This window comes from Ambystoma mexicanum, chromosome 12 (genome assembly GCF_040938575.1).
Source record: "Ambystoma mexicanum isolate Mex_15411 chromosome 12, UKY_AmexF1_1, whole genome shotgun sequence".
Taxonomy (NCBI): Eukaryota; Metazoa; Chordata; class Amphibia; order Caudata; family Ambystomatidae; genus Ambystoma; species Ambystoma mexicanum.
In genome coordinates, this window is record NC_090936.1 from 1,009,359,506 (window position 1) to 1,009,383,172 (window position 23,667).

General features: G+C 45.4%; 1 protein-coding gene across 3 annotated transcripts in view; it reads left to right on the forward strand.

The window, feature by feature from the left end:
• LOC138514206 (cadherin-related family member 5-like) overlaps positions 1-23,667 on the forward strand; it is a 410,910-nt gene that overhangs the window by 298,872 nt on the left and 88,371 nt on the right. The window lies entirely within an intron of this gene.

The following is a 23,667-nucleotide window of genomic DNA, read 5'->3' on the forward strand; positions in this document are numbered from 1 at the left end:
CTGAGTTGAATTCCCTGTCCATAAATCCCTGTCATTTCTGGATGGTTACGTCCCACCCTGGGAGGCCTAGTTAGGTCAACTATTATGCTCACAAGTGGAAATAGCCCTAATGATAAGAAGTGAGATGCAAATGAGGAGTTCTTTGATCAAACATTTGATCATTATTCAAAAAACACTTTAATCAGTACATCAAATGTGTGTACACAATAGTTGCACTCACTAATTAAATAGGTTTATAGAAATTGACACATTTTCTATGCAACCATTTGAAAATATGTTTTGTGTATGGAGGAGGGTGTGTGGGCACGCATGGTCCAAAGGAGCAGGAGATTGTGGGCCAGCAAGGGGGTTTGGATTAAGTAGCGGACATGTGGTCTGGTGGAGTATGCCATCTAATGGAGGAGGAGATGTGGTTGAGCCAGTGTAAGCGCGGTTAGCATAGGAGGATGTGAGATATTTTGGTGAAGATGTGATTTAATGAAGGACGTGTGTTATAGTTGATGTGCTGTGGTACAAGGTCCCCAGCCTGTCTCTGGGGTTGCTGGATAGGGTGGTCAAAGGCCATGTTCCACCACCAAGAGAGTGATGATGGGCCCGGAGTTGGTACATAAGGGATCCCCTGGACCACCCCACCATTCCCCAGTTCTCGGACAAGGAATTTCACAAGATATTTTCCCATGCTTGCCAGTTCTCTCATGTGATGCCCAACCAAGTGATTGCTTTTGCTGCCCTGAATTCTGGGTGCTAAGGTGACATCTCTCGACCAAAACATCTAAAGGAAAACAGTGCACTCAAATAAGAGAGGTTCAGCAAAAAACTCTCTACTTGTAAATATTGAAGAACCCTTTGGTGCTGGGAGAAAGAATGGTTTTCTATCTAAAATCAAATGTTGCAAATCTCAAAAATAATAATGAACAGCAGAACCCCTGGTGTTGTTCTCCTGCACTCTATTTGAGTAAGATACTATTATACTTGACCTCACACCAAATTTACCGACATATCTTCATTTCAGACATTTAGTAATACATTCTAACTTATTTATCACACATTTTCTATTGTCATGAATAAATTAGTGTTCGATAGAAAAATATACAAAAACTATTTCAGACATGATGTCAATAAATGCAATTCAAACAATTTTAAATGAATATTTCTTTCATAGTATATTATTTTTCATAACACAACGGTAGTATCCTTCAAAAATATCCTTTCCAACTCTTCTAGTATTTAGAACCTTTGAGATCCTGCCCATCGTGTTTCGGATATTCAAGTATTCTTCTTCAGGGGAATAGTCCACTATACTTTTCCTAAAACCAATACATGCCTATTTATTAATCAAATTATCCATTAGAAAATAAATGTAAGGTGAAAACTCACTATCCACTGACCTGATTAAGTGTATCTCTGTTTCCAAACAAGTAAAGCAACTTGTTGATGTTTATTCATCCCTGCCAACAAATATTCAAAAATGTTCATTGGTTCACTGTCATGATATATCTATTACCAAAACTGTAATTTAAATCCAAATTTAAAGATGTCTTCTCACAACAACTTAATCTTGTTCCCTTAGCAGAGGCTTAACGGTCAAGTTGCACCATTCTTGTAGGGTCTAGGCAGGTGAAGACCAAACGTAGCACTCCACCGTCATTAAATAGCAGTCAAATGAGCTAGCAGATCTCTTTCTGGCGAATCTGTTTGGATTTGTCTACAAAATGTCTGCGCCATATTGGAATGGCGATGATGCAACTTTAGCAATATCGCAGGATTTCTTCCATCAAAGGTATTGACATTCAGACACAAGCTCCAGTTATGCTACTGGAGCTTGTGCATGAATTTATAATCGTTTTGGTTACATTTTGTAGAAAAACACAAGACGGGCTTTTTCCTTTCCTATGTCTATGTTTAAAAAACAGAAACGCCAGTAAGATCTTTGCACGCTCTTTTGATTGCTAGCTAAAGACTCCACGACAATGGTGCAATTTGACAGTTGCAGTACATTTCATGTGATATGATATGAGATGGCATTTATAAACGCGCCTATACACAAGTGCGGGAGAACAATACCAGGGTTTCTGCTGTTCACTATTATTTTTGAGGATTTTTGACCAGCCTGCAAGACACCAGAGCAGCATAAATCATCCTTTTGGTAACAGAATGTTGGCGTCTGGCCTTTTAGCATACTGTGTCGCACAGATACCACAGCAGCACATTGGAACATTGAGCAATGGCTATCCACCTGGTAGCATGCACATTGCCCATGTCCAATTCAAGAGAGTACACATGCTCTTTGACAGCTCGGTCTGCATAACCCTGAGGACCCACGCGACCGGAGTACCATCAGGTGTAATTAAAAGGCCAGTAAGCCAATCAAAAACACAGAATTATTGTTACCCACAGGCACCCTCACTTATAGAGAGGGATTTACAACAGCATAATAAAAACCACAAACCCAGCAGCTTTAGTTTGGGTGTTAGGAGTTGGGAAGAGAGGCACAGAGATTTCAGGAGAGAGGAGGTTGTGTACAGAGACCAGGAAGGCGGTGGAAGGATTGTGGAAGCAGAAGGCTGGTTGGAGCCTGGGAGAAGATGGTGGAGTGTGTTAGGGAGAATTCTCTTATTTTTTGGCTAATTTCCCTCACCTAGTGAATCCCCCAGCAGCTTTGCTGGATTTCTGGAGTTTATTTTTTCCACTTGATAAGAGTGTGAGCTTTTCCCCCACTCTTGCCCATGTTTTGCCATGTTTATTTAATCTGTTTTTGTGATTGTGTACTCTGGAGTACACCACTTCAGTAGCCCCCTTCTTTTGTGTGTTACACAGCACCTTCAGTGCAGTAACACAGGTTTGTCTTTTAGACTTCCCACCGACTCCATTTCTGCGGCTGACTACTGTCCCCCAGAAAAGGGTAAAGTTGCCATTAACTTTACTTAGTCATTTAACCACAGATCCAGTACTCCCCATCTTACATGGAGTACTGGAAAGGGTCACTCCGTATCCCTTTTTATCTGTACCTCCTAGAGCATTGTTTCGCTCTTTTGACATTTAGACTTGGCTGTGGCAGTGGTATCTATCCTTACTTTTCTACCGCGATTATACTATATAAACGTGGTACTGTTTTAGGCTATTATATTAGCCTCAAACATAAACCCGCTTGACCAAATGTTCTATCTTTTGGCCCCGATCGGGTTTATTCTCCATTTCTTTTTTTTTAAGTCCTTCTTGTGGTTTACTTTGTGCGGCAAACCAGGTGTGCCTTCTTTGTTCACTGTCTTTTGGCGGGCTTCTGCCAAGAAGCCCTCCTCCAGGCGCCTGGGTGTCTAGGTGGGCTGAATGTGAGGGAGGGGTGTAATCACCACCTGCACAGGGTATCCTAGGAAACCAAAGTCGCACTTTGCCATGATTGGCTGAGGTGGTTGTCCGGGCTGGACAGCCCCCCTGCTGTGTGATTGACAACCAGGCTGTGTGAATGGGGGATTTTCGTATAAAAGGCAGGTCTCTTGGGCTACAAGTCAGAGTCGCCACTGGAACCACAAGGAACCGAAGAGAAGCGGAGAAGAAGACGGCTGCTGCAACTACCCCGTCCCGGTGAAGCCCTGCTGCAGTCCTGAGCTATCTACCCTTCGACGACTAGAGAAGATCCAGTGCGGAGTCTTCTTCCCTTGAGCCTGTTGGGGATAACCAGCTCATCTTCCACAGCCAGAGGATCCTCTTTTTGGTCAAAATCGCTGCACACTGCTGTAGTGGTCCGGATAGCCATCTGAAGAGCCTCTCCTGTTTTTAAGGAGCGCACCTTTTATTCACCGTCGCTGCTGCCGGCTTCATCCCTGTGTGGTGCAGACCCCTCCAGATGTCCTCCTTCGCACCGAAGCTCCAGGAACCGTGGGTCTGCAGGAAACTACCAGGAACAACTGCCGTGGCACCAGCTTCTTCATTGAATAAGGTACTGTGTTCTGCTTCAGGAATAAGGGTGAATCGTTTTTTTTTCGCCTCCAAGGCTTGCCCTTGTCTTCCCTCCTTCTTATAACTTTTGCTTCCTCTGTTGACAATATCTAAGTACTCCTGGCAACGTTGAATCTTGAACTGTCCGACTGTGTGATCCTCGACAACAGGAACCCAATTCCACTTGACACTGGCTCCGGCCTATTGACTCTTGAATTCCTGTCAACTAGTGTTCTCTGATTCTGTCTGCCTTGACAAAAGTATTGCCTATGATTTTTGCCCCCAACTCTCTCTGGTTAACTCAGGTGCTAAGTGTGTTTTGCCCCGGTAACATTTCTTGCCGCGGATACGCGTTTCTTTAGTAAGACCGAACTGTCATTACTGTCAAAAAGTGATCGTAAGTGTATTCTCGGTAACGTCTTTTGTTTCACAAGACCGGTCCGTTAAAACATAGGGTACTTACCTTGAGTTAGAGTCTACCAAAGTGAATTGGTTGGTTGTAGTGTTTTTACGTGTGATTTTGAAATACTAGAAGTGTCGTGTTGATAACAAATGGTTTAAAAATAAATGTACTTATATTTTTTACCTGAAACTTTGAGTCAGTGTTTGCTTGAGTCACAGTAATTGTGGTCCCTTTGTGTAATCTCTGCTACTGCTCATATACTCTTGAGATAAGCCTGGCTGCTCTGCTACTGCTACTGCTACCACTTGTCATGATCTCTGCTTCGAAAAGGTCAGGGTTTTCCCAACTCCCTTGGAAGCAGATTCATAACCCAGGTTCCGAGTGCCAACCAGTCCCAATTGGGACCTTTTGGACCCAGTCCTGGCGCCAGTGGCACCAGGCTCATAAATATGCCCAGTCCCAGCGCTGGAAGCGCCGGGCTCATAATGCTTGGGTGGATTTACCTGCAGCAGACCATGCTGCTTACTTGATTGCCAGTTGAGCCTCTGATCCTCTTCTGTTTGGAACTACTTTTCCTGTTGGGTGGGGCAGGAGCCACTCCCTAGGTTCAGAACACTGGAACTCTTCTGGAAAGCAGGAACTCTTTTCTTACCTAGGCGTGGCTGTGGAAGGAGACACCTAAGCACTACAGTAGGCTATTTAAACCACACCCGATGGATGAATCTTGCTTTGCGTTATTCTGCATCCTCTGCAGCAGAACGCTCATCGTGTCTTCTGCATCTGATCCTGGGCCTAAGGAAAAAGGCTTACCATCCTGAATCCAGTCTTCAGCAACACCTATAAAGACAAGAAAGAACAGGTTAGCATTACGGTCTTCAGTGACAGCTCTTCACTTACCTGGGCCATCGGCTGTCACCAACGCCTCGCGCTGCATTCTGAAAGACAAAGGCTTACCTACTCTTCGTGCGCTCCGGAGGTCTTCACACTGCATTCCGGCATCTGAAAGACAAAAGCTTACCTACTCTTCGCACGCTCCGGAGGCCTTCGGCGCTGCATCCCGCATCTGAAAGACAAAACAAGGTGTGTTTAAAGACATTGGGGAACTTTAATACTCACGTGCCATTACTCCTTTCCACATCTAACCCAGTGGGTATTCCGGCACCCTGCAGCCGCTCCGAACTTGTACCTGCAAAATAAAAAGACAGTTAGAGCGCATCGTGAAGCAGGCAACAAGCGCTTACTTACGTGCTTCCAGGCGCTTCTATTCATCACACGGGCTCATCTTCAACTCACTTCAGCCCGTCATCCACCATCGCCGGAACCCTGCAAAACAAGAGACATCATTACTAAAGACTTTAAAGACATTAGAATTACTCGAAACTTACCGTTCGTGCAGTAAACGACGGACAGCAGTCCTCTGAAGTCAAGAGGCCTGCTCCCCTTATCCAGTGAAGAAACTGGTTACAGCACCCTGCCCCGAGGCAGATGGAGAGCACGGCGTTCACTTACCTAAGGTGAGAGCGTTAACCTTCGGGGTTCTACAGGAGAAGAGAAAGGGAAGAGGAGAGAGACATTCAATAACCCAGTTCATTAATCCCATATTTTCTATCTGCAGACATCTTACCCTTCGAGTCAAACATACAGTGCACAGAGGTCCAGCCCAAAGAGCCAGCCGTGTGTTACACATCACCTTTGAAGATACGGTATACGCCCAGTCAAGACCGGCGCCTCTACGGGAATCAGGTGAGCGTTACAGAATGCAAAGCCTACCACAAAACTCCCGTCCAGGCGCTATGGAAACCTCGGATACCGACCAACTAGCCCAGTTACTTAGGGAACTAAGGGCAGAAGTGCATGCAGCCCGTCAGGAAACGAACGCTCTAAGAAGGGAACTGATTATTTCCAAGGAGCGAACAGATGATCTCGCTAGACAATTGCTACAGTCACAAGCCGGACAGACCCCGTTACCCGCATCTGGGGGAAATCTTCCTTCTACATCCTCTATGAATCCAGTGCAGATCAACCTACCTGGGAATGTACCTCTGGCTCCGCCCGAACGATTTTCTGGTGACCCAAAGAGGTTTGCAGTATTTATCAATCAGTGCCGGTTGCATTTCTTATGCCGACCAGCAGCCTTTCCAACTGATCAAGCTAAAGTAGCTTTCGTACCTTAGTGGCGATGCGGCAGACTGGTCGATCCCTCTAGTAAATCAAGATGATCCGGTCCTCCATGATTTTCAAGCTTTTCAGCTCAGTATGGAAAAACTGTTAGCAAGACATTCACAGGGGCAGGCCTTGGACAATGAGCTTCTTTCGTTGCGACAAGGTAATCAAGACCTTTTGGCTTATATTGCGTCTTTCAACAGACTGATAGTGGAAACTCAATGGCCTGAGGACAAAAGGATTACGCTGTTTTATAGAGGTCTATGTGGAGAGCTCAAAGATGTGTTAGCCCAAGTAGTGAATCCCCCACAAGATTGTTCGGACTATATAGACTTAGTCGTTCAAATAGATCACAGACTGCAGAACAGGAAGGCCGATCGTTCCAAGTTTGATGCTCGAGTATTTTCCAAACCGCCAACTCCTTCCAAAGGAGTAGACTCCGGGGAACCCATGCAAATAGGGGGTCTGAAAGGTCCTCTAACACAAAAGGAGCGGGAAAGGAGAAAACAGTTGCAATTATGCCTCTATTGCGGAAACTCAGGGCACTTTCTTCGAGACTGTCCGGTGAAACCTGCCAAGAAGGCAGTAGGAGCTGCAGTTACCAAAGTTACAAACTCTGAGCAGGGAAACGACCTCGCCCGACAAGAATAGAGGTCCTCTTGCCGAGCGTGAAAACCAGTTCCGTGACCTCGCATTTCGTGATACCTATGGTCCTCATTAGCCCTGATAATCCGGATCGATTACATGCAATTGAAGCTTACGTCGACAGCGGTGCCATCGGCAATTATGTGGATCATGAAATGGTTTTGAGGATGAATCTAACTCTTTGTCCCAAGGCTGTAAAGGACGTCATTACTACGGTGGATGGTACGGAGATAGCCTCCGGGCCAGTAACGCATACCACTCAAGAGGTGACGCTAGTAAGTCAAGATGTACACCATGAGAAGATCGTGTTCGATGTGATCAAGGCCCCTCAGTTTCAGATTATTCTAGGAATACCTTGGTTAGAGAAACACAATCCTCTGATCGATTGGCGAGCAAGAACGGTCCAGTTTCCAGAATGTGTCTCTACTTGTCACCCTCCACCTGGTGTTGCACTGGCAGCAATTTCTTCAGAGACTCCCCAGTTACCTCCCGAATACCTAGAATACCAAGATGTTTTCCGGAAGGATCAGGCTAACTCTCTACCTCCTCATAGGTCTTATGACTGCCAGATAGACCTGATACCTGGATCTACTCCTCCTTGTAGTAGAATATATGCCCTCGCCGAGCCTGAGAACCTTCACCTTCGACAATACCTGGATCAATACCTGGCAAATGGGTTTATTCGTCCTTCCAAGTCCCCTGCTTCTTCAGCTTTGTTCTTCGTTCCAAAAAAGGAAGGAGACCTTAGAACTTGTATAGATTATCGCTCCCTGAACCAGATCACCGTTAAGAATAGATATCCGTTACCTTTGATCCCTGAACTCCTGGACCAAGTCAGAAAAGCATGCATATATACAAAGCTGGATCTTAGAGGAGCTTACCACTTGGTACGAGTAAAAGGGGGCGATGAATGGAAGATGGCCTTCCGCACCAAGTATGGGCTATTTGAATATCAGGTCATGCCCTTCGGACTTTGCAATGCCCCGGCTGCCTTTCAATATTTTATGAACAATGTCCTCAGAGAGCTCATAGATGTGTGTGTTGTTGTTTACATTGACGACATCCTCGTTTATTCTTCATCGGAATCTGAACATCGAAAACACGTGAAAATGGTCCTCGAAAGATTGCGTCAACACAAACTTTTCGCTAAGTTGGAAAAATGTGTTTTCAACGTGACTGAAGTTGAATTCTTGGGATTCATATTATCACCTGGCGGAGTGCGTATGGATTCAAAGAAGGTCGATGCAGTTCTCAAATGGCCATCACCATCCTCCGTAAAAGGTGTGCAAAGCATGTTAGGCTTCGCTAACTTTTACCGCAGGTTTATCCCCGAATTCTCTCGAATAGTCCAGCCCATCACTGCCTTGTTAAAGAAAAACAAACGTTTTGAATGGTCTACCGAGGCGGAACAAGCTTTCCAGGATTTGAAGACTAAATTTATCTCTGCACCAATCTTAAAACACCCTTGCCCCGAACTCCCCTACATCGTGGAAACTGATGCTTCAAGCCTTGCCATGGGGGCAGTTCTATCACAAAAGGACCCGGTAACCAATCAGTTGCATCCCGTGGCATTTTGGTCCCGCAAATTCTCGCCTCCTGAAATCAATTACACGATTACTGACAAGGAACTTCTGGCTATCAAGTCTGCCTTTAAGGCTTGGCGGCATTATCTGCTGGGGGCCCGACACACCGTTACTGTGATTACGGATCACCGAAACCTGCAATAATTGAAAACCGCAAAAGCCCAATCCTCTAGACAACTCCGTTGGGCATTATTCTTTGCCGAGTTTGACTTCATAATTACCTATCGACCTGGTACAAAGAACGGTAAAGCTGATGCCCTTTCTCGGATGGGAGTGGAAGAACACTTGATCAACCCTAAACCTGTACCAATCATTCCCGAACAAAGAATTCTGGGTGTAATCGCCACAGAATCCATAGAGGAAGTTAAGGATAAAGCCAGGCAACTTGTAACTCCAGCAGACATACAGAATTGGCATCTGCAGGGAAAGGACTTTGCAGTAAAGGACAACTTATTGTATTTCCAAGAACGATTATACCTACCCAGCACAGATTTACAGAAAAAAGTAATCTCTTGTTATCACGATTCTTTAATGGAAGGACATCCCGGTATGGCCAAGACCTCAGAAAAGATCAAGCGCTACTTCTGGTGGCCGTCTTGGAAAAAAGATATCAGAGACTTTATAATGTCCTGTGGAGTATGCGCCCAAAACAAGAGTCAAAAGGAAAGACCAGCAGGCCTCTTACGCCCTATTGACATCCCACCTCGCCCTTGGCATACGCTTTCTATGGACTTCATCACCGATCTACCTCCATGCTCCGGATACAATACGATTCTAGTAATCGTGGACTTATTCTCCAAGATGGCGCATTTCATTCCGCTCAAAGGCTTGCCAACAGCAGCAACTCTGGCCCGAGAATTTCTCGAAAACATCGTCCGACTGCACGGTTTTCCTTCGGTTCTAATTTCGGATCGAGGTAGTCAATTTATTTCTCATTTTTGGCGAAGTTGCTGTCGGTCGGCTCAAATTGATGTGAGACTATCGACCAGTCACCACCCTCAGACCGACGGACAAACCGAGAGGACCAATCAAACTCTGGAACAGTATTTACGCTGCATGCTGCAACAAACTGAAAAAACTTGGAAAGACATCCTTTGGATAGCCGAATATGCCTACAATAACTCTGTCCATTCGGGAACTGGGAAAACCCCGTTTTTTCTTTTGTATGGCAGTCACCCTCGAACCTCGGAGTTGGATCCCCTCCAAGTTCTTGAAACACCAGCAGTAGACTACCTGCATTCTACAATCACCCAAGCCTTTAAGGAAGCTGTTTCTCACCTTCAAAGGGCTAAAGAACAATACAAGAAAGGAGCAGATCAACATCGGAAGGAAGCCCCTCAATACCGAGTAGGGGATCAAGTCTGGTTATCCACCAAATATCTACCTCTAAAAGGGCCACGCACATTCAACCCAAGATACCTTCGTCCCTATTCCATCACTACCATAGTAAACCCAGTAGCGGTCAAGTTGGACTTGCCCCCGCACATGAAGATACATGCGGTCTTCCACGTCTCTCTATTAAAACCCGTGCAACCTCAAACCCGACTAACTAAATCTCCAAAACCTATCCTAGTTGATGGGGAACTCGAGTTTGAAGTCAAAAGCATTCTGGACTCCAAGATCTCCAAATCTAAACTATTTTACCTAATTGACTGGAAAGGCTACGCCCCCCAAGAGAGATCCTGGGAACCTGCTGAATATGTCCACGCTCCTCGCCTAATCAAAAGATTTCACCGAACATTTCCTGACAAGCCAAAACCCCCGGAGAAGCCCGGTTTGGGAGGGGCCTTGAGGGGGGGGGGGTACTGTCATGATCTCTGCTTCCAAAAGGTCAGGGTTTTCCCAACTCCCTTGGAAGCAGATTCATAACCCAGGTTCCGAGTGCCAACCAGTCCCAATTGGGACCTTTTGGACCCAGTCCTGGCGCCAGTGGCACCAGGCTCATAAATATGCCCAGTCCCAGCGCTGGAAGCGCCGGGCTCATAATGCTTGGGTGGACTTACCTGCAGCAGACCATGCTGCTTACTTGCCTGCCAGTTGAGCCTCTGATCCTCTTCTGTTTGGAACTACTTTTCATGTTGGGTGGGGCAGGAGCCACTCCCTAGGTTCAGAACACTGGAACTCTTCTGGAAAGCAGGAACTCTTTTCTTACCTAGGCGTGGCTGTGGAAGGAGACACCTAAGCACTACAGGAGGCTATTTAAACCACACCCGATGGATGAATCTTGCTTTGCGTTATTCTGCATCCTCTGCAGCAGAACGCTCATCGTGTCTTCTGCATCTGATCCTGGGCCTAAGGAAAAAGGCTTACCATTCTGAATCCAGTCTTCAGCAACACCTATAAAGACAAGAAAGAACAGGTTAGCATTACGGTCTTCAGTGACAGCTCTTCACTTACCTGGGCCATCGGCTGTCACCAACGCCTCGCGCTGCATTCTGAAAGACAAAGGCTTACCTACTCTTCGTGCGCTCCGGAGGTCTTCACACTGCATTCCGGCATCTGAAAGACAAAAGCTTACCAACTCTTCGCACGCTCCGGAGGCCTTCGGCGCTTCATCCCGCATCTGAAAGACAAAACAAGGTGCGTTTAAAGACATTGGGGAACTTTAATACTCACGTGCCATTACTCCTTTCCACATCTAACCCAGTGGGTATTCCGGCACCCTGCAGCCGCTCCGAACTTGTACCTGCAAAATAAAAAGACAGTTAGAGCGCATTGTGAAGCAGGCAACAAGCGCTTACTTACGTGCTTCCAGGCGCTTCTATTCATCACACGGGCTCATCTTCAACTCACTTCAGCCCGTCATCCACCATCGCCGGAACCCTGCAAAACAAGAGACATCATTACTAAAGACTTTAAAGACATTAGAATTACTCGAAACTTACCGTTCGTGCAGTAAACGACGGACAGCAGTCCTCTGAAGTCAAGAGGCCTGCTCCCCTTATCCAGTGAAGAAACTGGTTACAGCACCCTACCCCGAGGCAGATGGAGAGCACGGCGTTCACTTACCTAAGGTGAGAGCGTTAACCTTCGGGGTTCTACAGGAGAAGAGAAAGGGAAGAGGAGAGAGACATTCAATAACCCAGTTCATTAATCCCATATTTTCTATCTGCAGACATCTTACCCTTCGAGTCAAACATACAGTGCACAGAGGTCCAGCCCAAAGAGCCAGCCGTGTGTTACACATCACCTTTGAAGATACGGTATACGCCCAGTCAAGACCGGCGCCTCTACGGGAATCAGGTGAGCGTTACAGAACGCAAAGCCTACCACAAAACTCCCGTCCAGGCGCTATGGAAACCTCGGATACCGACCAACTAGCCCAGTTACTTGGGGAACTAAGGGCAGAAGTGCATGCAGCCCGTCAGGAAACGAACGCTCTAAGAAGGGAACTGATTATTTCCAAGGAGCGAACAGATGATCTCGCTAGACAATTGCTACAGTCACAAGCCGGACAGACCCCGTTACCCGCATCTGGGGGAAATCTTCCTTCTACATCCTCTATGAATCCAGTGCAGATCAACCTACCTGGGAATGTACCTCTGGCTCCGCCCGAACGATTTTCTGGTGACCCAAAGAGGTTTGCAGTATTTATCAATCAGTGCCGGTTGCATTTCTTATGCCGGCCAGCAGCCTTTCCAACTGATCAAGCTAAAGTAGCTTTCGTACCTTAGTGGCAATGCGGCAGACTGGTCGATCCCTCTAGTAAATCAAGATGATCCGGTCCTCCATGATTTTCAAGCTTTTCAGCTCAGTATGGAAAAACTGTTCGCAAGACATTCACAGGGGCAGGCCTTGGACAATGAGCTTCTTTCGTTGCGACAAGGTAATCAAGACCTTTTGGCTTATATTGCGTCTTTCAACAGACTGATAGTGGAAACTCAATGGCCTGAGGACAAAAGGATTACGCTGTTTTATAGAGGTCTACGTGGAGAGCTCAAAGATGTGTTAGCCCAAGTAGTGAATCCCCCACAAGATTGTTCGGACTATATAGACTTAGTCGTTCAAATAGATCACAGACTGCAGAACAGGAAGGCCGATCGTTCCAAGTTTGATGCTCGAGTATTTTCCAAACCGCCAACTCCTTCCAAAGGAGTAGACTCCGGGGAACCCATGCAAATAGGGGGTCTGAAAGGTCCTCTAACACAAAAGGAGCGGGAAAGGAGAAAACAGTTGCAATTATGCCTCTATTGCGGAAACTCAGGGCACTTTCTTCGAGACTGTCCGGTGAAACCTGCCAAGAAGGCAGTAGGAGCTGCAGTTACCAAAGTTACAAACTCTGAGCAGGGAAACGACCTCGCCCGACAAGAATAGAGGTCCTCTTGCCGAGCGTGAAAACCAGTTCCGTGACCTCGCATTTCGTGATACCTATGGTCCTCATTAGCCCTGATAATCCGGATCGATTACATGCAATTGAAGCTTACGTCGACAGCGGTGCCATCGGCAATTATGTGGATCATGAAATGGTTTTGAGGATGAATCTAACTCTTTGTCCCAAGGGTGTAAAGGATGTCATTACTACGGTGGATGGTACGGAGATAGCCTCCGGGCCAGTAACGCATACCACTCAAGAGGTGACGCTAGTAAGTCAAGATGTACACCATGAGAAGATCGTGTTCGATGTGATCAAGGCCCCTCAGTTTCAGATTATTCTAGGAATACCTTGGTTAGAGAAACACAATCCTCTGATCGATTGGCGAGCAAGAACGGTCCAGTTTCCAGAATGTGTCTCTACTTGTCACCCTCCACCTGGTGTTGCACTGGCAGCAATTTCTTCAGAGACTCCCCAGTTACCTCCCGAATACCTAGAATACCAAGATGTTTTCCGGAAGGATCAGGCTAACTCTCTACCTCCTCATAGGTCTTATGACTGCCAGATAGACCTGATAACTGGATCTACTCCTCCTTGTAGTAGAATATATGCCCTCACCGAGCCTGAGAACCTTCACCTTCGACAATACCTGGATCAATACCTGGAAAATGGGTTTATTCGTCCTTCCAAGTCCCCTGCTTCTTCAGCTTTGTTCTTCGTTCCAAAAAAGGAAGGAGACCTTAGAACTTGTATAGATTATCGCTCCCTGAACCAGATCACCGTTAAGAATAGATATCTGTTACCTTTGATCCCTGAACTCCTGGACCAAGTCAGAAAAGCATGCATATATACAAAGCTGGATCTTAGAGGAGCTTACCACTTGGTACGAGTAAAAGAGGGCGATGAATGGAAGACGGCCTTCCGGACCAAGTATGGGCTATTTGAATATCAGGTCATGCCCTTCGGACTTTGCAATGCCCCGGCTGCCTTTCAATATTTTATGAACGATGTCCTCAGAGAGCTCATAGATGTGTGTGTTGTTGTTTACATTGACGACATCCTCGTTTATTCTTCATCGGAATCTGAACATCGAAAACACGTGAAAATGGTCCTCGAAAGATTGCGTCAACACAAACTTTTCGCTAAGTTGGAAAAATGTGTTTTCAACGTGACTGAAGTTGAATTCTTGGGATTCATATTATCACCTGGCGGAGTGCGTATGGATTCAAAGAAGGTCGATGCAGTTCTCAAATGGCCATCACCATCCTCTGTAAAAGGTGTGCAAAGCATGTTAGGCTTCGCTAACTTTTACCGCAGGTTTATCCCCGAATTCTCTCGAATAGTCCAGCCCATCACTGCCTTGTTAAAGAAAAACAAACGTTTTGAATGGTCTACCGAGGCGGAACAAGCTTTCCAGGATTTGAAGACTAAATTTATCTCTGCACCAATCTTAAAACACCCTTGCCCCGAACTCCCCTACATCGTGGAAACTGATGCTTCAAGCCTTGCCATGGGGGCAGTTCTATCACAAAAGGACCCGGTAACCAATCAGTTGCATCCCGTGGCATTTTGGTCCCGCAAATTCTCGCCTCCTGAAATCAATTACACGATTACTGACAAGGAACTTCTGGCTATCAAGTCTGCCTTTAAGGCTTGGCGGCATTATCTGCTGGGGGCCCGACACATCGTTACTGTGATTACGGATCACCGAAACCTGCAATATTTGAAAACCGCAAAAGCCCAATCCTCTAGACAACTCCGTTGGGCATTATTCTTTGCCGAGTTTGACTTCATAATTACCTATCGACCTGGTACAAAGAACGGTAAAGCTGATGCCCTTTCTCGGATGGGAGTGGAAGAACACTTGATCAACCCTAAACCTGTACCAATATTTTCCGAACAAAGAATTCTGGGTGTAATCGCCACAGAATCCATAGAGGAAGTTAAGGATAAAGCCAGGCAACTTGTAACTCCAGCAGACATACAGAATTGGCATCTGCAGGGAAAGGACTTTGCAGTAAAGGACAACTTATTGTATTTCCAAGAACGATTATACCTACCCAGCACAGATTTACAGAAAAAAGTAATCTCTTGTTATCACGATTCTTTAATGGAAAGACATCCCGGTATGGCCAAGACCTCAGAAAAGATCAAGCGCTACTTCTGGTGGCCGTCTTGGAAAAAAGATATCAGAGACTTTATAATGTCCTGTGGAGTATGCGCCCAAAACAAGAGTCAAAAGGAAAGACCAGCAGGCCTCTTACGCCCTATTGACATCCCACCTCGCCCTTGGCATACGCTTTCTATGGACTTCATCACCGATCTACCTCCATGCTCCGGATACAATACGATTCTAGTAATCGTGGACTTATTCTCCAAGATGGCGCATTTCATTCCGCTCAAAGGCTTGCCAACAGCAGCAACTCTGGCCCGAGAATTTCTCGAAAACATCGTCCGACTGCACGGTTTTCCTTCGGTTCTAATTTCGGATCGAGGTAGTCAATTTATTTCTCATTTTTGGCGAAGTTGCTGTCGGTCGGCTCAAATTGATGTGAGACTATCGACCAGTCACCACCCTCAGACCGACGGACAAACCGAGAGGACCAATCAAACTCTGGAACAGTATTTACGCTGCATGCTGCAACAAACTGAAAAAACTTGGAAAGACATCCTTTGGATAGCCGAATATGCCTACAATAACTCTGTCCATTCGGGAACTGGGAAAACCCCGTTTTTTCTTTTGTACGGCAGTCACCCTCGAACCTCGGAGTTGGATCCCCTCCAAGTTCTTGAAACACCAGCAGTAGACTACCTGCATTCTACAATCACCCAAGCCTTTAAGGAAGCTGTTTCTCACCTTCAAAGGGCTAAAGAACAATACAAGAAAGGAGCAGATCAACATCGGAAGGAAGCCCCTCAATACCAGGTAGGGCTCAAGTCTGGTTATCCACCAAATATCTACCTCTAAAAGGGCCACGCACATTCAACCCAAGATACCTTCGTCCCTATTCCATCACTACCATAGTAAACCCAGTAGCGGTCAAGTTGGACTTGCCCCCGCACATGAAGATACATCCGGTCTTCCACGTCTCTCTATTAAAACCCGTGCAACCTCAAACCCGACTAACTAAATCTCCAAAACCTATCCTAGGTGATGGGGAACTCGAGTTTGAAGTCAAAAGCATTCTGGACTCCAAGATCTCCAAATCTAAACTATTTTACCTAATTGACTGGAAAGGCTACGCCCCCCAAGAGAGATCCTGGGAACCTGCTGAATATGTCCACGCTCCTCGCCTAATCAAAAGATTTCACCGAACATTTCCTGACAAGCCAAAACCCCCGGAGAAGCCCGGTTTGGGAGGGGCCTTGAGGGGGGGTACTGTCATGATCTCTGCTTCCAAAAGGTCAGGGTTTTCCCAACTCCCTTGGAAGCAGATTCATAACCCAGGTTCCGAGTGCCAACCAGTCCCAATTGGGACCTTTTGGACCCAGTCCTGGCGCCAGTGGCACCAGGCTCATAAATATGCCCAGTCCCAGCGCTGGAAGCGCCGGGCTCATAATGCTTGGGTGGACTTACCTGCAGCAGACCATGCTGCTTACTTGCCTGCCAGTTGAGCCTCTGATCCTCTTCTGTTTGGAACTACTTTTCCTGTTGGGTGGGGCAGGAGCCACTCCCTAGGTTCAGAACACTGGAACTCTTCTGGAAAGCAGGAACTCTTTTCTTACCTAGGCGTGGCTGTGGAAGGAGACACCTAAGCACTACAGGAGGCTATTTAAACCACACCCGATGGATGAATCTTGCTTTGCGTTATTCTGCATCCTCTGCAGCAGAACGCTCATCGTGTCTTCTGCATCTGATCCTGGGCCTAAGGAAAAAGGCTTACCATTCTGAATCCAGTCTTCAGCAACACCTATAAAGACAAGAAAGAACAGGTTAGCATTACGGTCTTCAGTGACAGCTCTTCACTTACCTGGGCCATCGGCTGTCACCAACGCCTCGCGCTGCATTCTGAAAGACAAAGGCTTACCTACTCTTCGTGCGCTCCGGAGGTCTTCACACTGCATTCCGGCATCTGAAAGACAAAAGCTTACCAACTCTTCGCACGCTCCGGAGGCCTTCGGCGCTGCATCCCGCATCTGAAAGACAAAACAAGGTGCGTTTAAAGACATTGGGGAACTTTAATACTCACGTGCCATTACTCCTTTCCACATCTAACCCAGTGGGTATTCCCGCACCCTGCAGCCGCTCCGAACTTGTACCTGCAAAATAAAAAGACAGTTAGAGCGCATCGTGAAGCAGGCAACAAGCGCTTACTTACGTGCTTCCAGGTGCTTCTATTCATCACATGGGCTCATCTTCAACTCACTTCAGCCCGTCATCCACCATCGCCGGAACCCTGCAAAACAAGAGACATCATTACTAAAGACTTTAAAGACATTAGAATTACTCGAAACTTACCGTTCGTGCAGTAAACGACGGACAGCAGTCCTCTGAAGTCAAGAGGCCTGCTCCCCTTATCCAGTGAAGAAACTGGTTACAGCACCCTGCCCCGAGGCAGATGGAGAGCACGGCGTTCACTTACCTAAGGTGAGAGCGTTAACCTTCGGGGTTCTACAGGAGAAGAGAAAGGGAAGAGGAGAGAGACATTCAATAACCCAGTTCATTAATCCCATATTTTCTATCTGCAGACATCTTACCCTTTGAGTCAAACATACAGTGCACAGAGGTCCAGCCCAAAGAGCCAGCCGTGTGTTACACATCACCTTTGAAGATACCGTATACGCCCAGTCAAGACCGTCGCCTCTACGGGAATCAGGTGAGCGTTACACCACTTTAACATAGTAGTACAGGCTTGTACCAAAGGTAAAACTTGTATTGCCACCTGTAGTCTTAATTGTGTGTAGTGGTCCCTAAGGGCACTGCACAGGATTCTGCCTAACAGAGAGAATGCTAGGATGCTAGGAAGAAGGTTGGTTGGCACAATAAGGAGGAGAATGAAAGGAGTTGTGAAGAGGAAGTTGGCAGGATCTAGAAGGGGGAATTGAAAAGAATTGTGAGGACGGTGGTGTAGAGAACAATGAACACACGGTTAGCAGTTATTTTAGGGGGGGTGGTAAGAACACCGGAGAGGAGAGTGACCGGAGATGTAAGGAGGGGGTTTGCAGGAGATGTGAGAAGAAAGTTGGAAGATGTCAGATCCATCAGAATCCGTGACAATGGAATCAAGCTTGGACCCATAGTGTAGCCGTAGAATTCTCTCTACAAATGTAACCCTCTGAACACACGAGGTAAATACAGAGGGATCTATTAGTTGAAAGGTAAGGAACACCACACAATGACCAGGCACTGCAAGGAAACAAGATGAAAAACTTAGGCTTGGAGCAAAATATATAGTATACAAAATATGAGAAAAGGGAAGAGGACAGGATGGGATCAAGATGCGATCTATGAAAACAGAATAAACTACTTGAAGCTAGGAAAAGGGTCCAAGATCACAGAAGGTGAAAGAAGAGAGCAGACTTACCAAGTTTTCCTGATGATGTCTCTGTACCAACTTGACACCCAGTGTACTACTGCCTAAAACCGACGGCACGAGGACGCCTAATTGAAATGAGGCAGTCTCTAGTCCCAATCCTATCCCGCCTGCACGAGGACACCTAACGACTTTAGCGCAGATTGAGGCAGTCTCAAATCCAGCGCTTTTCAACTTTATTATGCTGCTCACAAAGAAAGGTTGTCCTGTGGATCTAGTGGAACTTAATCATGCTGAGCTCACAGAGAAGTTATCCATTGGGTGTTGTTGAATTTTGTTATGCTAAGCTCCACAAGACGATATTTGTGCATGGTGTAGAACCATATTAAGTTGAGCCCTAGGAGAAGTCATCTTGATGCTGTTGAGGAACATTGTTTTCAGTTGCCTTTCCCTACCTATTTTGCATGCCCCTCATCTCTAAATATCCCAAATAAACCCCACTTGAAGTATATCTCTCCAAGTATGCCTGTTGTTGGTCCCACTCAGTTTTGTGATATTGTTGAATTGGGAAATGCATTGCATCATGAAGGTTGCGTGGTAGTAGTATCGTCCTCTCAATGTGCCTGCGTTGCACCCCACAGTTTACAGTCAGTGGACACATGTATTCATAATTTATTATGGGACATCCCCTCATGAACTGGCATGTTTTCATTTGGCAATGTGTGGGATCAATTGAAATGCAACTATCGTATTGTACAGTTCAACGACTCTAACATTCAAGAAGCTTTATGACTAAACTGTCCTGTACTGCTGTGAAAAAGATTGACTGAATGATGGCAGACTCAGATTCTGGCGGAGCAAAGAAGTATTCTAACCCTGATGAAAGTCCTAAAAGATATGATGGAATGAAACATGTTGAGTTCTGATAATAGATGGCTGTATAGCCCTTCTGCCCAAAAACTTTTTTATATGTATTTGTGTCGTTGTTGTACATATCAAATATAGATGTCTTAAATTGAGTAATAAATCATGGTCATGGGTGCCATTTTATATTTGGATTAAACTATCACAAGTTTGATATTTGCTAGATGCTGAGAGAGTTAATGTGTGTTCATGCTTTCTGCACACAATGAAGGGTAAAATAATTGCAGCCATGGCCTGTAATGGTTGTGATTTTTTTAGAAAGTACAATGTTAAAAAAGCAATAAAATGTTTGTAAAAACAACACAAAATGGAAGCTATTTTGGATAGATCTGATGTTTCTGTGAAAAAAGACTATACGTACAGGGCAGAATAATGAATGACTTTAGTTGATATGTGTAAGGATTACATTTACCAGGCTAGACCTTGCTTTAACTGGCCTCCACTTTTGTTACAAACGGTATTTTAGAAACCAGCATTTATTTATTGAAAAAAGGATGTCATTGATACCAAATAGTTGCAACTGAGCACTAACCGCTGTTTATTAACTGCAGTTTAAAATGTTTATTCATTTTTTTTTAAAACTGTTGAAGTGAAAAGCAAAGCACAGTATAATTCTATTAAGAAGATCTTTAGGGATGATCCCCCTGTAATGTTATTAAATAACTGGAGAAAATCAGCAAGATGTTCGAGGGTAGGTCTCAATATGAGGGTGATATAGGCTCCTACCTCCACCGTCTCTTCCTGTGTCTTTTTCCCTAAAAGACAGCCCCAGTAGAGAAAGTGTGATAAGTGAGGGTTATGAGGAATGGGATGGGTCATGGGGACAAAGGGTAAGGACAATGTTGAATATTCCCTGTCGTCACGCTCAGAATCCTCAGTATGTAAATAGCAGTGTGCATTGTTGAATAATGCACCACATTCACTTTAGTGATCCATCAGAGTACATTTGGTTAATTTGCCTTGTAGCCATTTGGTGCCCCTTTCCGTACTCCTCCCCTGGAGGCCATCTTCAGATTTCTTCTAGCACGTTCAGAATTCAGAGTCCTCTATGAGTTCTTCCTTCTTTTAATGATTTATCTAACATCTTTTAATCAACAACTTTGTGTTGCACCTCCTTTTGAAGTTTGAGATAAGTACTTTCATATTTCATGGGTTTGAGGAGCACTTGCTGTGAGGGGGTATACTCAGTGCTTTAAGTGGGGTAAGAAATTGAGGGGGGGCCCTCGTTTGGGGGCGTGGCATCTGCTGTGGGCGTGGCCTAAAAGTGCACAAATCATAGTAGGGTGCGCAAACAAATATATAAATGTAGTAGAGCATTTATATATTTGTATGCGTACTAGTATGGTTTGTGTATTTTTCAAGCCTTCTTTTATAAACATAGCAATGTTACAAATGTCTATGTTTATAAAAGGTGGCTTGAAAGTGTACAAACCATAGTAAGATACGCACACTTGTGTGCGTACCTTACTATGGTTTGTGTACTTTTCAAGCCACCTTTTATAAACATAGACATTTGTAACATATTTCTATGTTCATAAAAGACGGCTTGAAACGTACAAGCCATCTTTTATAAAGCGTTGAGGACAGACAAAACCCAAGGTGGTTTTGTCCGTCCACAAAGCTTTATAAAAAATGCCTTGAATTGTGTACGTTTCAAGCCGTCTGTTATAAACGTAGAAATATTTCTACGTTTGTAAAAGATGGCTTGAAATGTACACATTTCAAGGCATCTTTTATAAAGATTTGCCAAAGGAGACAGGCACCTCGGGCTCAGTGATCGCTGCTCTGAGCAGAGATCACAGAGCCCGAGGCGTCTTCACCCTCTGGGAACCCGCGTGCTCCGTGATATAATCTACATATTAGATCATGGAGCCTGCAGGTTCACAGAGGGTCAGTGACCTGGCGAGGGCAAACAAAGGAACTGTAACTTCCCTGATGACCCCTCAAATGGGGGGTCATCAGGGAAGTTACAGTGACTGACAGAAGTGCCAGCCAGCCTCAGCGACGCTGTGGCTGGCTGGCACTTCTGTCCACTTGCCTAACGTTACACTGGCGGGCACATCTCCCGTCGCGGCTGCGGCCGTGACGGGATAATGCGTCCTGCCATGGCGTGGTGGGACGGGGGGCCCCGGCAGGGCCCCGGCTCAGCCCCAGTTTTTGGAGACTGGCGGGGCCCGGCCCGGCAGGCCCCGGCCCACTTAAAGCACTGGGTATACTCAGGGGAAGAGATTAATATCGTCTTTCTGCCTCCAGGGTGTAGCCCTCTGAAGTGTTGCTCCTTACCCACCATGGCTGATATGAAGGCAAAAGAATTCCTTTTCAGGAATTGCTCCACCTTAAATCTACATCGCATCTTTGTGGAGAATAAGCATGAGTAGTGTTTATGCTGCTTATATCCTGACCATGAGCTGGCATCCTACCCTATTTGCTAGTCCTTTTCTAACAAGACCTTCAGAGATCGCCATAGGAGACTGGTGGCCTGGCTTGATGAAGGGACGATTCCTTCCGACACTGCCTCAGGAGCTCTGCTTCTGCCCACCCAAGCAGACCTTTGGATAAAGTTACTTCCTCAAAAGGAGCGTAATCACATGAGTTGCCTTTCAGGGAGAAATGGGCAAGGGAGAAGATCCTGCCCAGGCCTTTAAGGACACTCATATGTAGGGTTTCTGGTTTCCAGTGTTTGTTTTCCCATTTTCAGTGTTGTTTTCCCAGTGTTTTCACAAAATATATAAATCTGTGCATATCAGTGTTTATACATTTTTTGCGGAAAATAATAGAGCCCAACAGCGTTTTTCCAGTGTATATAAAAAGCATGCGTATATTAACATACATACCTTTAAGTGTACAAATATCATGATATACAATGTTTTCAATGGACCGGCTATTGAAGGAACAGTCTTGTAAAAGGGGTAGCCAACACACTTCTACTGAGAAAGCAAGCAAAAAGATGTCAGTGAAGTGCTGCCCCTGGAACGGATGTAGGCTCATTTGTGTACAGAATGATGCCCTCTGTCAATATCCAGGGCGGGTTCTATGATGTATGAAGGTCTGTGTGACAAAGTAGGTGCAGGGAGGCCTAATTTGCACACTCATTCACATCTTGTGAAACCACAGAAAATTATGTAACAGGAAGTGACATGAGGCTTTGATACTTGATGATTACATGGAAAGCAACATTACAAGAAATTGTCATGAGTAAATGAAAACGTAAACAAAATGTGTGTCACGTTATGTTATGTTGATTTAAAACGCGCATCGCTGCCATTTTTATCATCACCAGGATCTGTATGAATTGTCACTGGTATTATTTATGGATCAATAGAATAGCATGAGTGGGAACCTTTTGTTTCTAGAGTACAATGTTGACAGAATCAGTTCTAAAGCGTTCTACTTTTCACGGATAAGTCACAGTAAGATCAAATGATTTTCCTAGGATCACACACTTATGTTAAGTGGTGATGCAGAGATTTTAGCCCAGCCTGAAACATAGAGTTTTGGCCACATATATCTTCAAAGCTTTAGTTGGTAGAAAGATGTGATTTTGTCTTTCAAAATACATTATACACAAATCATAATAAACTGCTCCAAACAATATGTTAAGCGACAGAAACGTGCATGTATCACCAACTCCGTAGACCCCCACCTCCCTCTCAGATGTTCCTTATTTTATCTCAACGTGTGTGCAGGAACAGAAGTAAAGAGCCAGGGAGCATGAATGCAGATACTGCAAGTACAATTTATTTAATTGTTTTTCATTTGTAAAGCGGCTCAGCCCACGGGCATCAGGGCGCTGTTGCAGAACAAGTTACATATATGCATCAAAAGCAACCAAGTTTATGTACACATAATAAAACGGGCATGGGTCGCTGACCTTCCTTTGGCTAAGGTACTTAGCTGGCTGAAGTTCGATATTGGCCAGAGTTCTGCTCGATAGGAAGCATTTTAGGCGAATAGCCACGTTTTTAGGGCTTTGCCGAATGGCTAATAAGATGTTTCTGCTCTTAGTGCAGGTGGGAGGGCATTCCAGTTGATTGTTGCCACAATCGGGAGAGCCTACTCGTTTTACTCTTGGTAGGGGCAGGCGGTGAGCGTAACAGTTCTGACTGGTCTGTTGGATTTGGATCTTGCAATCTTTTCTGACAGGTATTGGGGCGCTGTTTTAGAAAGGCATTTGTTTGTGATTGATAGGATTTTAAAGATTATGCTTTCTCGAATTGGGAGCCAGTG